Source organism: Monomorium pharaonis, chromosome 2, assembly GCF_013373865.1.
Source record: "Monomorium pharaonis isolate MP-MQ-018 chromosome 2, ASM1337386v2, whole genome shotgun sequence".
Taxonomy (NCBI): Eukaryota; Metazoa; Arthropoda; class Insecta; order Hymenoptera; family Formicidae; genus Monomorium; species Monomorium pharaonis.
The window spans coordinates 15,031,061-15,052,763 of NC_050468.1; positions in this window are offsets into that span (position 1 = coordinate 15,031,061).

Below are 21,703 nucleotides of genomic sequence, written 5' to 3' on the forward strand. Positions count from 1 at the left end.
TTTTTGCTTCTAGAAAAGATAACATTACATTCATAAAATTAATAATTTTAATACATTAATAATTTTAATAATGAAAGCCTTGTAGTCACCCGTAGATTAAGAGGAATGACTTTGTAGGGACAGACTCATGAATTTACGGTATTTCCGGACTTTTGTAAATAAATCCTTTCGTTATTCCCACTTGTATTGAAAAAGACCTAAAATTAAGATTGAAACGTTGTGCTACTGAATTTTTAATAGTAAAACTAGTCAGTTGGTTGACTTAATAAAGAATTTTACTTGTTTATATAATTTTAAATTTAAAGATAAAAATGGGTTATAACAATCAGTGATAACAGTAGTTTATGATAATTTCTACTAGCTCCAGCTCACCTAGCTGAGGTTTTATTTGTTGCAATAAATTTTGTGCTGTTTTTTTTTAGAGAAGAGGAATCCTTATAGATATTTCAGAGCATCAAAGTTATTAAACTGTTCGTTAATTTTGAAATCATTCCGGTTTTATAATGTCTCAAGATTGACAAAAAATTGGAGAATTAAATTGCCGATTGTTAATGAAAATATAACGGTTGCTTGAAACTTTACGACGTCAATTTTATTCATGTTATAAATTATATTATAAATTATTATATGTTTTATTATCTTTAGAAAAATATATAAAAAAATATTTATTAACTTTTATATAGCTTTTTCCACTTTAACTGAATATCTTTGCAAATATACACTGAGAAAAAAATGCTAGATTCAAATAAATATTTTTTTGAATTTAAATTTTTTTTCTGTGTATATGTGTATATAGTTTGATTAAACTGGATTTTTTATAGCTAAATTGCACAATATTTTTAATTTCATGTTGAAACCGAAATTCCTATGTCATAAGAAAAAATCAATTTATGCAAATTTTATTATCCCCGCCAATTTTAATCAATGGATCATTTTTTCTTTAAACATGTGTTATTTCTTAATTGTTTAATTGTTATTTATTAATTTTCATTCAGTTTATCTTATATTATAATGCAATAAACAATTGCAATGTATGTACATTAAAAACACAATGTATTAAAATTGGATTTTTAAACAAATTCAAATATTTGAAGCTTTGAAAGAATTTGAAGCTTCGAAGCTTTAAACTTCTGAAGTTATTTTCTTTGAATCTTCGAAATTTAAAGTTAATTTAATATATAATAATCTTACATAATAATAAATGCAATATAAAATAATATTTGAATTGTATAATAGTGTAATTAAGTTATTAATTTTTTTTGTTAATGGTAAAAATATTCTAAATTATATACTCAACTTATTATTATATACAAACAACGATTAAAAAAAATTGTTTTTTAAATATATTGGTTATTGCAAGAAATATCAACTAAATTAATCTAGTCATCATTATTTTATGCTTCTTTTGTTTCAGTCATTATAAATCGTTCTCGTAACTTCTTTTTCATGCTAGTTTATACTTGCAATTAGCTTTTGTTATTTCTAGCCAAATTTTGTTAATATTTAACCAGAAACCGAGAAAAAAAGTTTTCTTTATTGCTAAGCCTATTCTTATTACTGACAGATAAACGTAAAATCTTTTAATACGCGAAATATTAATGCGTTGTTAATATTATATTAATGAAATTGATTATACACAAAATTATCAAAAACATCGATTAGAATATTAATTAATTTTACGTTATGTTAATTAACGTTGCTACAGGCATTATTGATACAATTTGTTATTAGTATGATTGAATTAGTTAGATTAGATTGAAATTAATTAATTTAAATTACATTAACTTGATAAATATCTACCACAAATTACAAAAGACTTGATCACATTGTGCAAATGTTAGAAAAGATTATAAACTTTATATTATAAAACCTTATAAATTTATTATTATTATATATATAAAAATTTGAAACAGAAATTAACAAATTGTGACAGTTTCTAGATACAAAATAGAATCTGAACGACAGAATAGAGTTGTTGTATAGCCCATATGATAACCTCGATGTACGTATATTTTTAAATATTTAAATTTATATTCTTAATATGTATTTTTCACACTAAGTTTTTTACAGTTTCCAAAATCTTTATAGCACTGTTATTAAATTTGTGATTAAATGAAAATATTATTTCTAGTTTAAGTTCATTGGTAAGTTTAACTATTTTGTCAACTGTTAAGTTCAATAGTCTTCAATATATGTATATTGGCATATAGAATTTTGTAAAATTGAAAAATAAATAATTTTTTTAGACCGATGAATGTTAAACATATAGATAAGTTGAGAAAGCCTAAACGGTCTGTAGCTAGATCTTGGTGCTGATTCTAATTCCTTTTTAATATATTAATTTAATAATTTCAGCTCATGTAAACTGCGCACTGACGAATTCGTCAGTCTTGATATACTGGTTATTGCGAAGAGTAATATCATATGGCTCGGTGGTCGAATTGGCTAGGACGCCCTCACGGAATGATGGGAGATCCGAGTTCGAACCCCGGCTGAGGTATTATTTTTCGTAATAAATTATTTTCGGATTTTTCGGGTAAGAAGGGATTCTAATTGTAAGATGCCAATAAGCATCGACATTTCAGCTTATAGCTGTGTTTTAAGATTGACGAATTTGTCGGCACGCAGTTTATATGAGCTGAAATTAAATTAATATATTAAAAAGAAATTAGAATCAGCATCAAGATCAAGCCGAAGACCATTTAGGCTTTCTCAATTTATCTATATAGAAAATAAATATTTTTGTTACATGTGCATCAAAAGTAGTCCTTTTCGTGGTCCTTTATCGGCCGGAAAGTCACACATTGTACACGGATAGTTTTCTTGCACAAGTAACTCATTCCCCTATCGATCAAGTATGCGGAAAAGTCGCACAGAAATTATTTCCACACGACTATGTCTCTAAATTTCGCACGTTTGATCATTTTTTCACATTTTCTCCTCCATTCTGACACTCTTGTGTTAATAATATGTGCTACAAATTATGTTGCACAAACAAATATGTACGTTTTTTGAGGAGTGTTTATACATTGGCGCTTTTTTGTATCTTTCTGTACATTAACACATCCCATACAAGCAATAAGGATCAGGTTTAGCTAAAATTGCCTTCATATAAGCTCTGAGAACTCAGTATTCGCGTAGCAACGCGCTGGAATGTTGGAGACACGTTGTGCCTCTTTATTGCTAAACACCTGAAACCGCACAATATCGGCCGGACGTTACATGTCCCGCAGGCGGCTGTGATCGTGTGTGATGTGGCGAACCATCGGCGCTTTGTTGCATGCCGATATTTGCATCGTTGATTTCTCCGATCGGATACACTCGGCCGCGAATAACCACGCCTCTTTGCGCGTACGAAAAGCAAAGGAACTTTACTACTTCCGCTCCTAACCTAACTGCGTGAAAAGAAAGAAAAGAAAAGAGTGAAAGAAAAGAGGAAATCTCTTTTAAAGGAATTTATCTCTTTAGAATCAATTTGTTAATTTATGTGTGTGAAATTTACTATTAGATCAATAAATAAAACAAGAAAAAAAAAAGAAATCTTAGCGAATTATCGAATTATTTACATTTTAGTAAGGTATGAGAAATATTTTTAACTCAAAATAATTAAATTCTGACTTTGTTTCTTTTACGTAAATAATTGTCTAATATTTGACCAACTGTATCCATTAATCACTGTTTATTACTTTAAAATAACAACTCGGAAAATTGTAAAGTTATTATGGAAACGGAATGCGATTGGCTTTTTTTGCCTCAAGCGTATCAATGAAGTACATCAAATTAGCTCTTCGTCGAAATAAGATTTCCCAACGGCGGCGTCAACGTCCAAGCCACTCCTGAGGCCGTGGCGCTCATGACGGGGGTACGGGGTGTCCAAGTCGCGGGGAGAAACATTGGCAATATCCTGTTTTTCCAGGACTGCGGAATTAAATATTTGCTGCGGCGAAACAAGAGTTACGTCGCAGTTCGTAGCCATCTCGGGGGGAATCGTTGGATACTCGAGAGCCAACGATACTGTCGCCTCGCTCTCTTCGAGCACCCTCAGGCAAGAAGCAATATACCGAGGAAAACGTCCGATATCGACGTTTTTTTCCACGGGACTTTCGAGTAATAATTTCTATGTCTGAGACTTGAAACCGGATATGTACCGCGCGTGTAATTTACGACAGTGGCGATTTGTTGTATTTGTTGTAGTTATATTTGAACGATTTATAGATATGAATAGCACAGTAATCTTCACTTTAAGATATTTATTATTAAATATACGGAAAATGATTAAGTGTCAGTATTGTAACCTATTTTTATTCGAGATAATAAACAATATATGTGTGTGTATACCATCTTGTAATAAATAATAATAAATAACGAAAATATTAATCATAGTAAAAGGTAAAAAAAGTCATTAATACTAGCCTAAATCTTTTAAAGTAATATTACCTTTACTTTACAGAAACTAAACATTGTATTAATACTAATAATTGATAATAATCTATGATACTGTTGATAATTCATGCTAATACATGATGTATTTATAATTAATTAAAGAAAATAAAAGACCAAACGCTCTTTTTGGGTTTATGTTACAAAAACATTAATTACTACAAAACACAAAACAGACTAAACAGTATAAAAATTATAATATCATCTAATAGAAGACACTTTCTAATTTGTATTTATGTTTTTAAAGTTATATTTTTAGCTTTTGTTAAAAAAGTATAATTCATAAACAAAGTAATGTTCCAATATTGGTAACTTTTCTATATAATTTGTGTAAAAAGCTAGATATTATTGAAGAACTTATATAAATTGTATTAATATTGTAAAAAAACAAGGTAATTTTTATAAAATTATTATAGATACAAAAATTGTAAGATTTTTCTTAAGATAACTAATTCTATCTTCGGTTTCTTTTGTTTTTTTAATATGTTTATAGTATATTGTGCCTGAAACACTATACTTGGCAATGAAATTCGAGCAGTAAAAAATGGAAAATAATTTTTGTTATAATTGAGGAGTTTGATCGAGATGTATATTAAAAAGGGTTGCCGTGTAAAGCGCGCTGAACTGGCGCACGGTATGAATTATTACGTTGTTTTCGCATGGACTTGATGGTGAATATTTGGGGAGTGCGGTGCTCGACCGTGTAAAAATTCACTGAATTATTGGCTTTTCTGTACAACGAGCAGCGGTGGCGACGGCACCCGATATTCAGTGCGACGCCAGCAACGAATTCACTGTCGAAATGCACGGCATACTTTCCGCAATTGTTCGGACCGCGCGGAAGCCGGGTAGAAACGGAGAGATCAAACGTATACTTGATTTCTCCATTAAAATTTTATTCAGCAGGAATTCTAGACACGCTTACGCTTTTCACAGTGCTCGCATTGCGTTCTAAAGTTTCCGCTTTTTCGCACAATTCTGTATAAACGCAACATGTAAAAGTATCTCGGGTACATGTTATAGCTCGATAATAATTAAGATATAATGCAATTATATTCCTATGATTTACGGATTATTAGTTTATGTTAGTTAAATATCTCTGTTCTTCTGCTCATGGTGATTGTTTATACATAAAACTCTTTTTTTTATATTGGCACAAGAGCTTTACAAATTTACAGACAGTTTTTATTTTTATAAAATATTTTGTTGAATATTATTCGAAAAAATTTTATTAAAAATGTCTTGTTTTATTTCAATACAAGGGTAGACTATATTGTTACTGAATATTATGATTGTATTGAAAATGAATGCATATACCTAAATTTACCTTTTTTTGATTGTTTTATTTTAAAACGAGATGTATTTTTTCTTGTAAAAATATATATAAAAATAGACGTGATAATATTTATATATATTTTTTGAAAATTTTCTGTCTCTGAACATACTGAATAAAAAATCATAATGTAGGATGAGCCAATATGCGCAAGTCCTCTTTCGCATAGCGGCAGTGATTGAACTCCGCGGAACTATGCGATTCCGATTGTTGTTGGCTGAGCACAGAGTACCAGAGCTCGTCGCATCACGACTAATTGCAACAAAGCGTTTCGTTGGATCGAGGGGAATAGTGTGCGAACCTTGTGCACAAAGCTTTTATCCGGGATCATATGATATCTCTACCATATAATCGCGGGTCTCTCGCCGATTTGTGCGTGTTGATCAACACAAATAATATTTCTGGTTTTATAGACATTGCAAAAGTAAAGAAAATTTTTCACTGATTGAGAGAGAGTTTCGTAGTCGCATCTGTCGCTTTGGTGAATAATATACACCAAGCTTGTCCAAAACCCGACTCGTGAGTTAAAGCGCTTCTATCTCCCTGTCGCCTCGATAAAACAAGATAGAGAATAAACAAGAAAAGGATAAAGAATAAAGCTCTGCTTGAATACAAGCCTGTTCAAGTTCACGAAGTGAAAGCGCTGCAGGGCCTATTACTTTTGTAATCATTGCATAAGTGTATTTCATTTTTCTGTCCCTGTAAACCCTATAGCATTGCTTTACCAATCTTTTGAATTTATACTTATTTCTTAGTATAGGAAATAATATAAATGTGATTAACATTTATTCGTTTAAGTTTTACAATTAAACATATAAAATTTATATCACGTACTTTATCATTAGAAATGTAAATTGTAAATTACTTATGCAATTGAATATTTTAACAACAAAAATATCACTTAACGTATTACGCATTATTGAGTTAACAGAATAATATTAAACAATTTTATTGAAGTTAGGAATGTATGTCAAACACATTTATATTTTTTATAATAGGAAACAATAGTGAATTAAAAGGTGTAGTAATAGTATGAGCTTTACAGAATAGTAGGTGATAATAGATGCAATGAATACGTAAAAGGCCTTTCTGCTGAACAGACCTGGATTCAGACGGCGCTTTTTTTTAATTATAGATATATATCATTATGATATGTTTTAAGTTAAAAATTAAGAAAAGCACAGCCTTAGATGTATTGTAGAAGCTCTGTGTGTGTGTGTGTACACACACACACACACACACACACACACACACACACACACACACACACACACACACACACACACATATATATATCACTAGATGAACTAACGAAAACTTTCTCATTTCTTTGTAACCAATTAATTTGTGCAAAATATATCGAAATATATCAATTTTTTTGATCTAATAAAAATTATTTTTATTTATATTAAACTTCTAGATATTTTAGCAAAACCATTCTTCCGTGCATTTACAGTTATTGCAAATTTGGAAACATTTCCGTGTTATTTTATGGCATTCAGCCATTAGCCAAGTAGCGCACGTTTTTTTTAAATATGTTTCGTAAATGTATCAATGTTTTTTAACAGTTAAACATGAATAAGAAACATTTCGACAGAATATGATGCCATATTGGGACTGAAATTATTATTGATTTACCTGCAGAACATTTGATCAAAATATCAGAAAATAATACTTTGACTAAAAATGGGTTCTAAGGGTTTTTGAAGTCGTCAATTACGAATTTAAAGTAAAAAAAATAAAATTCAAATATAAAATATATGTATATACAAAAAATATTTTTTTAGACATAAATAATTTGTTGCTATTTTCTTTGAAAATAATTACTATTTTATAGTAGCAACCGCTGTGCCAATATTGCAGCACTATATATGTATATATAATTTTGTCCACATTTCTTGACCCAAAATAATTTAATTTAACTTTCTCGTATAAACAAGCATATGTTCTATAATTTATTTGAGATTATCTATATAAACTTATACTCAATATTTAAAAAAATAAGCTATATAAAAAGTCAGAATTCGGTAACAAAAACTACTGCATTGATTATTATTTTTTCTTTACTCAAATGTGAAAAATTTTTGTAACTGCTCCTGGGTTGAAACACTTCATAAATAGAATTTTATAATTTTCTTAATTTACAATTAAAAGTTTTTAAAATAATGCAATTTCTATTAAAAAATTGCTTTAAATAACATTTTTTATTATATATTGTATTGCGCATTGGGTTGCTAAGCTTTAATTAATATTACTTTAAATTAATAATTTTGTTAAATAAATTGTTTACATATCGCCTTGAATGTAAAGTCAAACAATACTTTCGTTGGTGCAAACAAAAGTTCATTTTGTTCTGCATAAACGAATGACATGCTCCGACGGAGAGCGCTTTTTCGTGTCTGCCGAAATGTAAAACTATCCGTGGGACAGGCAGATTTCGCGGACCGCTTTTATTGCGAGTTTTGCCCTCGGAACGACGCTAATTGAAATCGTCGAATTTCGCGCGTTGATGATGTTCGCTTTGATGTGCTGCCTTTATACAAACTGCTAACAATAAGCGAAACAGTGGGATGAGCGCGAATGAACTAAGCAGAGAGACGTGATAATAAAAAGCATCAAATTAAAATACGAGGATACTCAATACTTTTCGGTATTTTTTCCATAAATGTCTCTCGAGTTCAAATTGCAGATATCTTTGTAACGTATCATTTTAACAAAACTTCGAAAAACGATTACAATTGATTATAAAAACTATTTTATATCAGAATGTAATACAAATATACTTTTTTCAATTATTTTATTTTATTTTAAAGATTTCTTTTTAAATAAAAAATGAGAGATTAATAGCATATGATATGGTGAAAATTTAAGGGCGATAAAAAAAATGTAACGAATAAGATGGAGGATTTAAAGGAATATGAATTTTTCTATATGTGTATACATTATACATATATCTATTTTAATAATTTTTTTATTTACTTATTAATAAATAATTAAATTCATCTTCTGAAAGTTATGCGAAAAGGGCAGAAATGAGGAAAACTTGTTTGCATTAAAGAATTGATTTAAGAACGGCGCACCGTGGCGTACGTACAAGAAATTTAAGGCTTCATAAACACCATAGCTTTCACCGATGCAACAGGTCGCGAATTCGTCGGTAAGAATCTCTCGAAGTCGTTAAGCTATCATGTTTCAGTGAAATTTATATGCATGCGCGATTAACCATGTCGACAGTAATATAGTTTGCTTTTTGTTTCTTTTTCAAATTTTAAATTTCTATGCTTTCATATATTATTTTTTTGTGATGATATTACTTGTATTACATGATAATATTATATTGGTATATTTATCGATTATTTATTATTTTAATTTTGTATTATTAAAAGTTGTTGCAAAATATTTAATCATTTTTGGCATTATTATTGATAAAATTTTCAACAATGTAACACAATTGAAACGTTAACTAAAATAATTTTGCCTATTATATTATTACATGCCAGTGATTGCAATCTATATAGGTTATAAAAATTTTGTAAAAGATAATATAATGCATTGTGTATAAAGTCGTCGTAAAACTCGGGGCAACTTATGATAAGGTGCAACAGGTCATGAACTTTAACGTAAGAATGCCACTGCCTCGTTTAAACTATTAGCCACGTTCTTAATTCATATGCATGGAAAATGCAAGCCTCAAGAATTGGAGCAATCGAAGTGAAGTTGAAATTCATTTAACGCGCATTGCTCCGGGCGAAACGAAGATCGTGAAGAACTCCGGTATATTGCTGCATATACTACGCGTGTAAATATTATCGAGCATTTAAGTTCGAGCGTGTAGTGTTATTGCGAAATAGTTTGCGAAAATAAATTGCTTGGAATTTGTTGGAAAAACCATAAGATAGGATTAAGTGCACGTTTAACTTTTCATCGCGGTAAACAGGTATCAATTTCATTGAACATATCGATCGATTCCATCAGTAAAGCTGGAGACGATGTTTGATTTTAAAATTAAAGTTCTTTGACAAAACACACACACATACACACACACACACACACATATTACTAGAAGTCTAGATTAAAATCTAGATTAAATTCAATTAATTTAAAAATTAATTTTCTATTTTTATATATCTTATTTCTTTGGTCTTAATATTTAATAAAAATGGAATAAATTAATATTTTTGTCTTTATATTATATTAATTTGTTCTCTTATTTTAATACTCTCATTTGTGTGATAAAAAACTTGATTAAATCTAATATTATTCTGAGTTAACCTGAGACAGAGCTGAATCTGTCACTGTAAACTTATAATGCGGTATAAAACAAAATCGGGATGTCTAGGATGGAATATAATATCTCGGCGTTCGACGAGCAACAGGTCACCTGGGCTGGTCAGAAGCAGGTTGATAAGTATTCTATTCTACGACCTCGTTAAACTATTAAATACTATCTGCATTCGTATGCGAGGTGAGATACGAGAATGCAAGTTTGAGTTGCGCGTATGACGGAGTAGAATTTCCGTTATTTTACGCAGACATATGGAGGCGCGGAGGTATTCTCACTACATCGTCTTCCTTTTCAACTTTGCAACCGGCCGCGTTACGATACGAAAGCTCCATGGAAAACTCGGCAACCATGTTGCCTCTCACGTAGGACATAGACAACGATGAGGCGGATAGCAGGTTTGCATTCTACGATATCGTATTGAGGTAAGGTGGTCGAGCAAGGGCTGCCATTTGACGCTAGAAAGATCGAATCTCAAAGATAGGATGGAACGGCGATGTAACAAAATGTGCGAAAATATTGAGAGAGACATCGATCAGGTCTTCACGTAGGAGAACATATCGGAAAATCAATTGTCGACTATTGTAAAACGAAAGAAATTTTGTCCACATTTATACAAGATTGCAACAGAAAATAAAATATTTGTTATAGAAAATAAAATATAGTTATAGATTGTCACGTACAATGTATTTTATACATATCTAAAAATTGAAGTTGTGAAGTGCTATACAATTGAATTGGACTTAGAGCTAATACGGGGTTTAGTAGTCTCAATCATACAATCAATAAAAGTACTGATTTTCAATGATATACTTATAACTTATTTATCAATGAAATAAATACATTGATCTTTTAGTGATTATACACTAATTCCGAAATGAAAATCGTTGAAAGACAGTGAATACTCACTAAATATCACAGTTAATATACCGATTGCAATTTGGAGACTATAGAATTGTATATATAATTAGATTATCATTTAGACATAATGCTATAATGATTAATTCAAAGGAACTTTTATAATATTTATGATAACTTTTGAGATGTGACGGCTTGTTTTATACTACACTCCATTATTTCCCGCAATCGAATTGTTACATAAAGTATAGATACTCGAGTAGATATTTTAGTTTGGCGTGACCTGGCGAGTTGTTCGCTTTTCTCTCTGATTCATCGCATTCAACTCTGAGAAACACACGATAAAGGTTGCAATCGAGCTGGCTATTCGCACACTGACAAAAGCCGGCGAAAAGAATGACGTAGATTGTTCTAGAACTGTTGCACCACCATTACACTGACATGTTACTCGATCCAGTTCCGACAGTATGCATGACATTATGCAATTTATGCATAGAGATGTTATGTGAAAAAAAGATTTTTACAAGGTATTCAGTTAATTTGTTGCGTTAAATTTTCAAAAAAAGATTGTTCAATCATCAAAAAATATAAATCAAAGCACTTTAATCCTTTTTTTTGTTATCGTATCAAATTTCTTACATTGTTTGAAAATTTAAAAATTATAAGTGTTTAAAAGATAAGTAATATTACATTAAACTAAATTAGTTTTACTCTAATAAGTAATAAGTATTTGTATATTAAAAACAATATTATAAATCTATTTTTTACTGCGCATTTTTTATTTTTGATGATATCTTTTATAATATAACAACGTGATTGTCTCATGATAACGTTCACGATATCTTGCATTCACGCTCGACGACAAAGCACATTGAACAAAGATCGTCCTTCGTCCTTTCAATCGTCGTCGAGGAAAGCTGCAGTGGCGAACGGGAAACGTGAGGGAGGTGGCCGCGCGAACGAGGGCGCAAGGATTCGCTTCGTCGACCGCAACTAAAACGCGGCCCCGCGACAGAGAGAGTTCAGCTGCCAACCGGTAATGGGATTCCTCTGTTTCCCGGAACAATGATACGCTACGTCGCGGTATGAATTACGCATAATATAACGCCGGCTGGCTTGGTCCGCGGGGGTTGTATACGGCGCGAAAGCGTAGGAAAGGGGTAGGTTCAGGGTGAGCGCGCACACTGTGGAATATGAAATTCAAAAATCCCTAGATTGAAGGAGGATGTATGCCGTATAGTCTCGAGAGGCGACGAGAGTCGCATGCTATCTGTGAGCTTTAGCTGGCAGCAATCGTCGACGGGGCGATGCAAATTGCACTGGTAAAACCGACGATTGGGGTTGCCTTGAGATACGTTTGGAATTGAAATGCTTTACTATGAACTTTGAAAACTGTGTATGTGTATGTACGCGAGCGTGAATGTGTGCGTGTGCAAACCAGTTAAAAAATTATATATTATATATTATAAATAGATATAATAACATTATAATATAATGTATATAAAATACAATAATGTAAAACATGAATAAACAAAAAGATGTATAGAGTAAGACAATAATTATTAGCTTAAATATCTTCGAAATTATATATACAGAAATTACAGACGCAATAGTCTCATGTAATACTTTTTATGGAGTGTAATAATTTAAAAAATCTAAAGATTATTTTTCAAAAGTGAATTTTTATACATTATATATATAATTTTACATAATAATTCTTTTCTAATTTACCAGCATAAAATATTAAAGCTGTTTAAGTAGAATTATTTAAAAAAAATACTTTACAAAAAATATATTTAATTCCAACATATTTTAATACAAAATATTACATATTTCGTAAACTATTTATTTTTGATAACTTTATTTTAGTACTTTTAGGCATACACAATAATGAAATAAATTAATTGTAAAAAAAGTATTAAAATATTATACATACATTGCTTTAAATAATTATGCAAATTACATACGTTTTTATGTCTGCAGGTAGATATTACTTTGTTATGCATATTTTGCATATCATGCGTATTTGCATAACATGCAAAACATGCGTAACAAAATAATAACATTTTACGATTTAAGATTATTGAGGGAATAATATTTGTAAAAGCTTAATTAAAATTGCAGAAGATTAATTTATATAAATAAAAAAAATATTTTTAAATAATTTTCCAAGATTAATCAGGATTAAGAAATAATGCATTACTTGTGCTGTTATCATTACTTTTTTACGCTAACGATTGTTATTTTTTCTCTTTGTAATAATAATTTAGGATTTTAAATTCAAAATTGAACTAAATAATTCTACAAGTTTTTATGAAAACAAATCTGCAAGTGAAATTGTTCTATCACATTACATTTTTTAGAAAGTTTACAGATGCTAAAAAAGGCATTTTTGAGCATTTTTAGCAAAAATAATTAAAAAATGCAACGTGACAAAGCAATTTTATTTGCAGAATCATTTTCAATAACAAGGAATGTAATAATTGTGCTTTAAATAAGTGCAAATTTGAAAGTTTTATATAATTACATTAGAGTAAAAAATTATTTCAATTTATTTTTATTTATTTTTATTTATTTTTAATTTTATTTTTCTTTTAATTTTTTCATCTATTATAAAGAACGCGTTTGAACATTGCCTGGTATTGAAAATTTAAAAATAATGTATTATGCTACAGCAAAATGTATTATCTAGCATCTTGAAAATAATACATTATTTCTGTGTAATTCACATATTTCTTCTGGTATCTTTTAGTAAAATTTTAATTTACCTTTAAAAAAATTTGGATTAAAAAAAATTATGTTTTAATTCTTTAATAATTGAATGTAATCTAATTAAAAACTTATTTAGAGTACAACATTAGTATAATTACAACTTGAGCAACTATCAATACAAACTTTTAATTGTTAAGTTTTGTAAATTTTATAAAACTTTTTGTTGTATACATTTTAATTCATCGTCGTAATGTAATATAAAGTTTGTGATATACACAAGTTTTTTTGCTTATATTTGAACTTTTCTTTCTGGAAATCGCAATTTTTCCAGGAATCAGAATTTTTATTCCGAATCATTTGCGATTTAACAATTCCCAATAGTGTCAGCCAACCGTGTGCATTCAAGATAATATGCGGAAGTGAGATAAGTCGCGTACATATCGATTCCGTGGCCAACGCGCGTGCATAACTTTCGGGCTCATAATAAAGCTTAGCCGATTCGTGAGCACGCGTGAGTGCACGGATAAGATAATAACGCAACGAGGAAGTCTTCGCACGCACCGGCGCGGCGACTCCCTCAGAAATTTTCCTCTTGGAAGCGTATATATACGTACGTACATACGCACACCGGAGGTGAGGACCTGTGACATGGAGATAAGTTCGATGGGCTGGCAATATTGACCTTTCGACCCTCCGCCGTGTAAACTTGTGGACGGTTATCAACATCTCCTCTTATCGAGACTCGCTCGTCCTAGAAGCGCGCATGGATCGAGAACTTTATTATTCCGTTGAGATATTATAATATTGCATCAACCTGACGTTTGCCTCATTAAATACGTAAAACGATAAAAAATAACACGACGAACAGAAAGAAAATAGCTAGTTTTTGTTCCCATTGTGTTATATACGAATCGGAAATAAACTCGCTACGAAGCATATTTCGTTAGATTTATAATGTGATGCACGTTGGAGATTTTACGGATCAAGGAGATTTTTATGAATCTTTATCATATTTGTATTTCATTAAACTTTGGCTATATTTCTACTTTGACAATGTCACTTTTATCTAATTGTTACAACAGGAATATTTCATTACTAATAATCTTTTTCCTATATTTATTTTAATTCAACAAGAAGATATATTTTATTATTTAATCTCTAAATGCAAACTAAAACTAAAATTTATTAAATGTACTAAGTTCTTTTAAATCAAATTGGAAATATCACTCGTATTTGCAAAGCAATGTGAAATAGTCAATGAATGAGTAAAGAATAAATGGTTTAAATGGGTTATTCTATTTATATATATTAAATGGGACGGAACATTTTAACCTAACTTGATCTTAATTATTAAAGAAAAAGATCACGGATATATTTAAACAGAAGAAATAAAGTTAATTGATAAGTTTACACACACACACACACACAAAACTTTATTATAATATAATGTAAGAATATAATAAATTAATAATCTATGATTCCATTAAGTCATATAAAAATAAAGATGTAATTTATTAATTAAGGACCTGTATTTACAGAACGCACTTATGTTAGTGCGTCTTTTTGTTCGTTTTAAATCAAATAAATATGAAATGATAAAAAAAGCGCGTTACATCATTATAAGTGCGTTCTGAATATGTCAATGTTATATTAATTTCTTTTTTCATCAATTTTTCCTGAGAATATATTATGTCCAAATCTTAAATGTGGATTTAGGTCTATTAAAGAGATACGTATTACATCTTAAAATATTACCAAAACGTTAAAAATTTTAGATTGTTTTATTACTTTATTTGAGTATTGTGTAAAATTTGCATAATTTTCTTATTGACTTTAAAGTTGTTTAATTTTTTATTTGCTCTATAATCTTACTAAAAATCACGTTTTATTAGATTTACTTGTAAATTTGATTTAAAAAGTAGTATTATGAATTAAATCATTCCTTTAAACATATACTAATAAATATTTGTACAAAATTCAAAATATCTTAAATTGTCGATTATAAAGTGTCCTCATTATAAAATATTAAAGGCAAAACCCTTTTTATATCTATAGTTCATAAAAATATTTTTGTGAACTATGGATATAAAAAGGAATATGCTTATGACATAATAACTGGTTTTCTATATCGCACATATTATCAAATATAAGATTAAAACGTTCTATCTCGTATAAATATACGTATATAATATATAATAAATTATTTTAAGTTTACATCTTATTCTTTGCCAGTTATTATAGACCTGACACTATTTAAAATTTTTTAGTCGATTATGTTTAACATTATTGATTTGAAGATATGTCATTCACGGTTTAACTGCACTGTATCAATAGTGTTGAATAAGTGTATTTGGTCACACTTGCTTTGACGATTCTGAGGTACTTGGGATGCCATGTGATCACTAGTGAATCAAGATGACCGACACAAGACCCATGCACTTGATATTCATGGACGATTCATAGAGTGACACCTCGGCTGATCGTTGGAAGAGGCTCTTCGGTATTGACGATTTAATGGATAGTTAAGTACATTACAATCCATCATGAAAGATGTGATAGTTTAATGTAAAATCAAAATAAAATATTATTTTACAAACATTAAAATTACGTTACAAACTCAATATTAAGAAGTAATTATATAAAATTTTTTATTTAATTTAATTTTTTTATTTCTTTACAATATACATTATATATATCTACGATATCTAGATTTGTAGATTGTAGATCTTTTTATACAGAAAAAATAATCTTTTTTTTTACAATAAAAATTTTATACTTATTTTATGTGTGTGTACGTGTGCGCGCGTTTTAAGTAAAAAGTTTTAATTTAAAAGTCTTAAATTGATTTTTTGCTTGAAACTTTTTGTATTATTAACACGCTGTCTTGAGATTATCTTTTATGTATATCTTCGAATTTATACAAAACTTTTATTATTTCTGTCTAGACAAAAACATAAATTAATAAGAATAATTTAATAGAAAAAGTTTTTTATTTGTCTTACCCAGTTTCTTCTATTAATAAAATATATGTTTAAGATATATATAATAAAAGTAAAATAGAGAGAACCATGCATAACGCGCTTATTACGAATGCAGTTGATTTCCTTGATACATTATTGAACCTCAAAATCCGATATTTACCAAATGGATTCTCTTGCCAAATATACGCGCTATCTGGATTCTATGGTCGCGTTTTTCATCGCGTTGCAAGCCTCTACACCAATGCGGAGGACTGTCTGTATCAGCAAATATACGAGCCAGCCGAAGCGTACGTAATTTTTTATGATACATCACGCACTGTTGGTAGATGACAGGCAAAACGAAACTCGTTAGAAATATCGAGTCGCAGACGATTGTTCCAGATATCGTCAATGAAATTCGCACGCTAAACATTTTCGTTATACGTTGCAACGATGGAAGATTCGTTTTATAAAATCTCATGTTTTTTTATTGAGTTGATGTTAACATAATTAATATATAGCATGAAAACCATTTATAATAAGGGTAAAAAGTATTAAGGGTATTCGTATATTTTTTAAAATCTTGTTAATGTCTACTTTCTAAAAATAAGATTTTTAAAAATATCTTATTAGGAATACTTCTTACGCTCACTGTATATATTTTGATGTTGTGTCAAATAATTAATAATTCTATATTATATGTCAATTAAAATTTGAACAGTATTATTACTTTTTTTAAATAACAGTGATTTCTTTTATAAGCAATTTTACTGGTAGATTTCTAGAACATTTTTTTCTTGTTAAACTTAAAAAAATTAAAAATTGTTTAAGTTTTTCTGGCATATCTATTTTTTAACATGTAATTTTTAGACAAGATCATTGTTATGCAAATAATCCTAACGTCGTACGTATTGCCCATCTTATTAAGATTAATGGCTCCTTAAGCTCTAAAATTCAATTACCTTTTATAATTATTTGTTTTAAATTTCCGATTTTAGAAACAAATTACTCTCATTTTCTACATTCATATTTTAATGCAAGCTTTATATTGTCAAGCCACAAAGAGTTAATCTGTCGAGACGAGATACACCCACTTTGAATTTGGTGGAAGCTGCGTACGACCCATTTAATACACAAGTGGAGTACCATGTGCCGTATATGAGCGAAACTACGAACATAGGTGGGCACCAACGGCATTATCCTTGGCAATTAGTGAAATTGCATTTGGCGTAGCGTATGTATCGCATATCCCGTCACTCCAAAGTGGCCTAAGGGATGTCTGCAGGCGTTTCTCCGTATCACATCCTCTTTCATCGTCTCTTCCCTTTCGCTCCGTACGATTACTCTCCGATATAGGGTTTCTCTCTTTCCGACAATCCCCTTCTATGTTTCCCACCGCTTTCGTCTCTCTGCTCTTCTTCTCCCTGGCCATCGTCATTTTCAGGGTAAATTAGCTATTGCGAGATACAGCGCAACAAACGGCTTTCCAGAAAATCCGTCTTAAACTATTAGATTTATAAACGATCTTGATCAAATCGTTTAATGACTCCTGGCTAGTTTAGTAATTATAACTGCTTATTAACCAAAGCAACTGTATAAATCAAACTTAACGAGTTAAATGTTAACAGTCAACTCATTATAGATAAAAGTAAAACATATATATTTTGCAATAATTAAATGAAATATATATCGCGAAAATTTGTGTTAACGGTTTTTAATAAAATTAACATTTATATTGGAGCAGCATTTGTCTTGTAATTCGACACTTCTCGTTAATTATTCGTCATAATTCCTAGAACGCTTGATTTTTTATGATATGATAGCTACAATATCAAAATCAATTACTCTTGATAGAGAAGTTATAAAATTAATTAATTCGTTTAATAGCGGAAGAATCCCCATCGATAGGGATGTTCACGAGAAGATTGTTGAAAAAATAAGAAAATTTTATTGTCGGAATACATTAGCCCGGCGGGCTTCAGCGGGAAACTGGAGATCAATGTACCCGGAGCGTTTACAGAATGTGTTTGGGAGTAAACGACTAGGGCGAGAGCGGATAAGATAACCTTCTCGAGATTCGTGCTTGCGAAGTGAATTACCGGCCGGCTTCGACCCTCTCTCGCGATTCGCGCAATGAAATTCTCACGAAAGATTTTCCTGGTCGGCGATGTAAATTTAGGATATCGGTAGCGAGGAGTTCCGCCGGTATCTCGAGGCTAAGTGCGGAGGTACAGTAATTTATCGTTTCCCCTTCTGCCTCTCTGTGCCTTCTCCGCCGTCCCCTCCTACCACCTCCGTGTATTATTAATCCCGCAAGATATCGAGCGAAACACGGAATCCTTGCAGAATTCTTTACTTGCAAAAGGAATAGTGTCATTAATAATCAAAATTACCTTTTATCTCGGTAAATTGCGCCGCGCGTTTCCCGTCGTGCTTCCTCATCAATTGTTTCCACCATCTTCGCAGAATTTTGCAAGAAATATGTAGAAAACAGTTCATCATACTGCTTTCGTAACATCTCTAATTTTGTATATGATCTGTATATGATCGTTGGTAACATTAATTACAAATAATTCTTATATCGAGAATGAAGTGTTTATCTTGAATTTTGGAGAGAAATTAAATATTTGTTTTAATATTTTGTATCATTTTAGAAAAATATATCTATTTATATAAAATGCATAAATCTGTCAAAAATGTTGAAGTATCAAAGTGAAATTAATAAATTGAGCGTATTATGACGTATCCATTAAATAAAATTGCATTATTGAAATATCGGTCTTTTGTCTTCTACGGCGATCGTTTCGGACGCCGTGAAAGATCATGCGAAGTGGAATGGTGCGCTTCATCTATTTTCCAGATTGTCTTCTACGGCGATACGGTAAATCCCGTCGGTCTCATTGCGGTAGATTCAGTTTCAGTCTCACGAATAAATTTAACCGACGCCCAGCGATGGCAGTACAGAGAAAAGGAAAAGGGCCGCACATACAAAGGGAAAGGCGGTAGAAGTGGAACGAGTCACGAGCAAGAGAGACGTTCGCACGTTGCTCACTTCAGGAATACCTTAGCGGCTCAATCCCAGCCCGAAGGCACGTGGTTCGTTGAAAGAATGGCTCTAAGCGACGTCGGAGTTGCTTGAAAAAGAGAGAAAGAGAGAAAGAGACTCGCGGGAGCGATTTTGCCCTGCCCTCGAAGAATTTCAATAACCACTTTTATTTCTATTACGCTCGCGGAAAATTTCTCGTTATTGCGGGTCTCCAACTGTCATTGTGTAAAGAATAATAAACGCGAAACAAGATAACTATAGGAACGACAGTCAAACTTTTCGTGATTTTTTTTGAAATTTAAAATGGATAATTTTTGACACTAATAATTTTTACATTCTTCAATACAATTTTCAAAAATATTAAGAAAATCATTTTTTTATAAAGTTGTATATTTAATGGTATTACTTTGAATATTTTTATATAATTGTAGATAATTTTTATTTTTAGACTTTTATTTTTATTAAATTTCTCTCTTTCTCTTTCTTTCTCTCTCTTTGTCTCCTTACACTGAGAGAAAAATGTCGAAGTGTTGAGAACCAAATGTTTCTTATGACATTTTCTTTAATAGTTATTTGTTATAAACAAATTTATTTGTAAAGTTCGAAATATACATTTCTGTAAAATATTCTGTGAAATATACTTCTAAAATATATTTCTGTAAAATATACCTTATTTAAAGAAATAACATTCAGTGTGCGAAAAAATAAATAATTTATTCGCTAGAAATAAAACATTTAATTCGTCCTATTTAAATAAAACATTTATTGGAGAAAAATACTTAAAATTTTTTAATGAAAAATAGCGTATATTTTACTCCAAATATGTTATTCCTAAGAAATAAACCAATTAATAAGAAAAATGAAATGCATTTCATAGAAATATATATTTCGTTTTTACAAATAAATTTTTTTATAACAAATAAATATTGAAGAAAACATCATAAGAAATATTTGGTTCTCAATACTTTGATATTTTTCTCTCAGTGTATTGAGTAAATTATTTGAAATATAATAGTGAGAAATATATTCTGTTGTTTATTTATGACTGTAACATTTGTATAAAAATATTTCTAAATATTGTCTTCTGTTCTAGCTATATAATATTTAATTCTGGAAACATGGATAGAAAAATCAAATACATAAACGCAAAACTTTATTGTTTCAAAAAGATATTTGAAAAGAGGAAAATATTTTTATAAGAAATTATATAATTTTTTGTTTACATGCAATATATAGAAATGCCTAAAATTATTACTGGATTTGGTCTATCAAATATGACAAGTATGTTTAGTATGTCTAGTTTCAATAAAAACAGACATTCAGATATTATTATAATTTAGAATAAAAATAGAATGTTTAAAATAATTTTTTAAAAATTTCGGTAAAATATCTGTTATGGAATGAAGAAATTGCAAATTCGAACTGTGGTTGAGGTGATATGTGTGTATATATCATAATAAGTGCTTTACAGTGTTTCAAGATTCCTTTAGCATCATTATTATTATTAATAATTAATTTAATTTTTAATATTATTTCTAACTTCAGTTTGGGATTATGTTTCAAGACAATCCATATTAGCGCGCAATTTTATAGAAAATGTATTCTAAAATCGATATTAAGAGACATTATTTAGCATCAAGATTATACTTTTTAATTGAATGTTTTTAATGTTTTGACAGTCGTTACCTTTAGCGTCTTATGATCAGTTACTATAGTTATTGGCATTGATGTATCTTCGTAAAAAATATTTCATACCTGCATCATATGTATCAATTTTTCGTTACTGATTTCCAAACGGACCTTGAGCAAAATATCAATTCTGCGAAAGGCGGAATATCAATTCTAAACAAGAATGCCAATCCATCGCTATCAATATAGAAAGTAACATAAAATCAATAGGATACCATTTTTACATGATTACACATATATCTCTGTCATTCCATCACAGAGATACCTACGGCTACATTCAGCGAGATACATTCAATCCCAAATATAAATATCGAATCTTTATTGCAATAAAATTGTTCGTGACTTAGAACAAACAAGAAATCGTAAAATGATATCGATTTTAA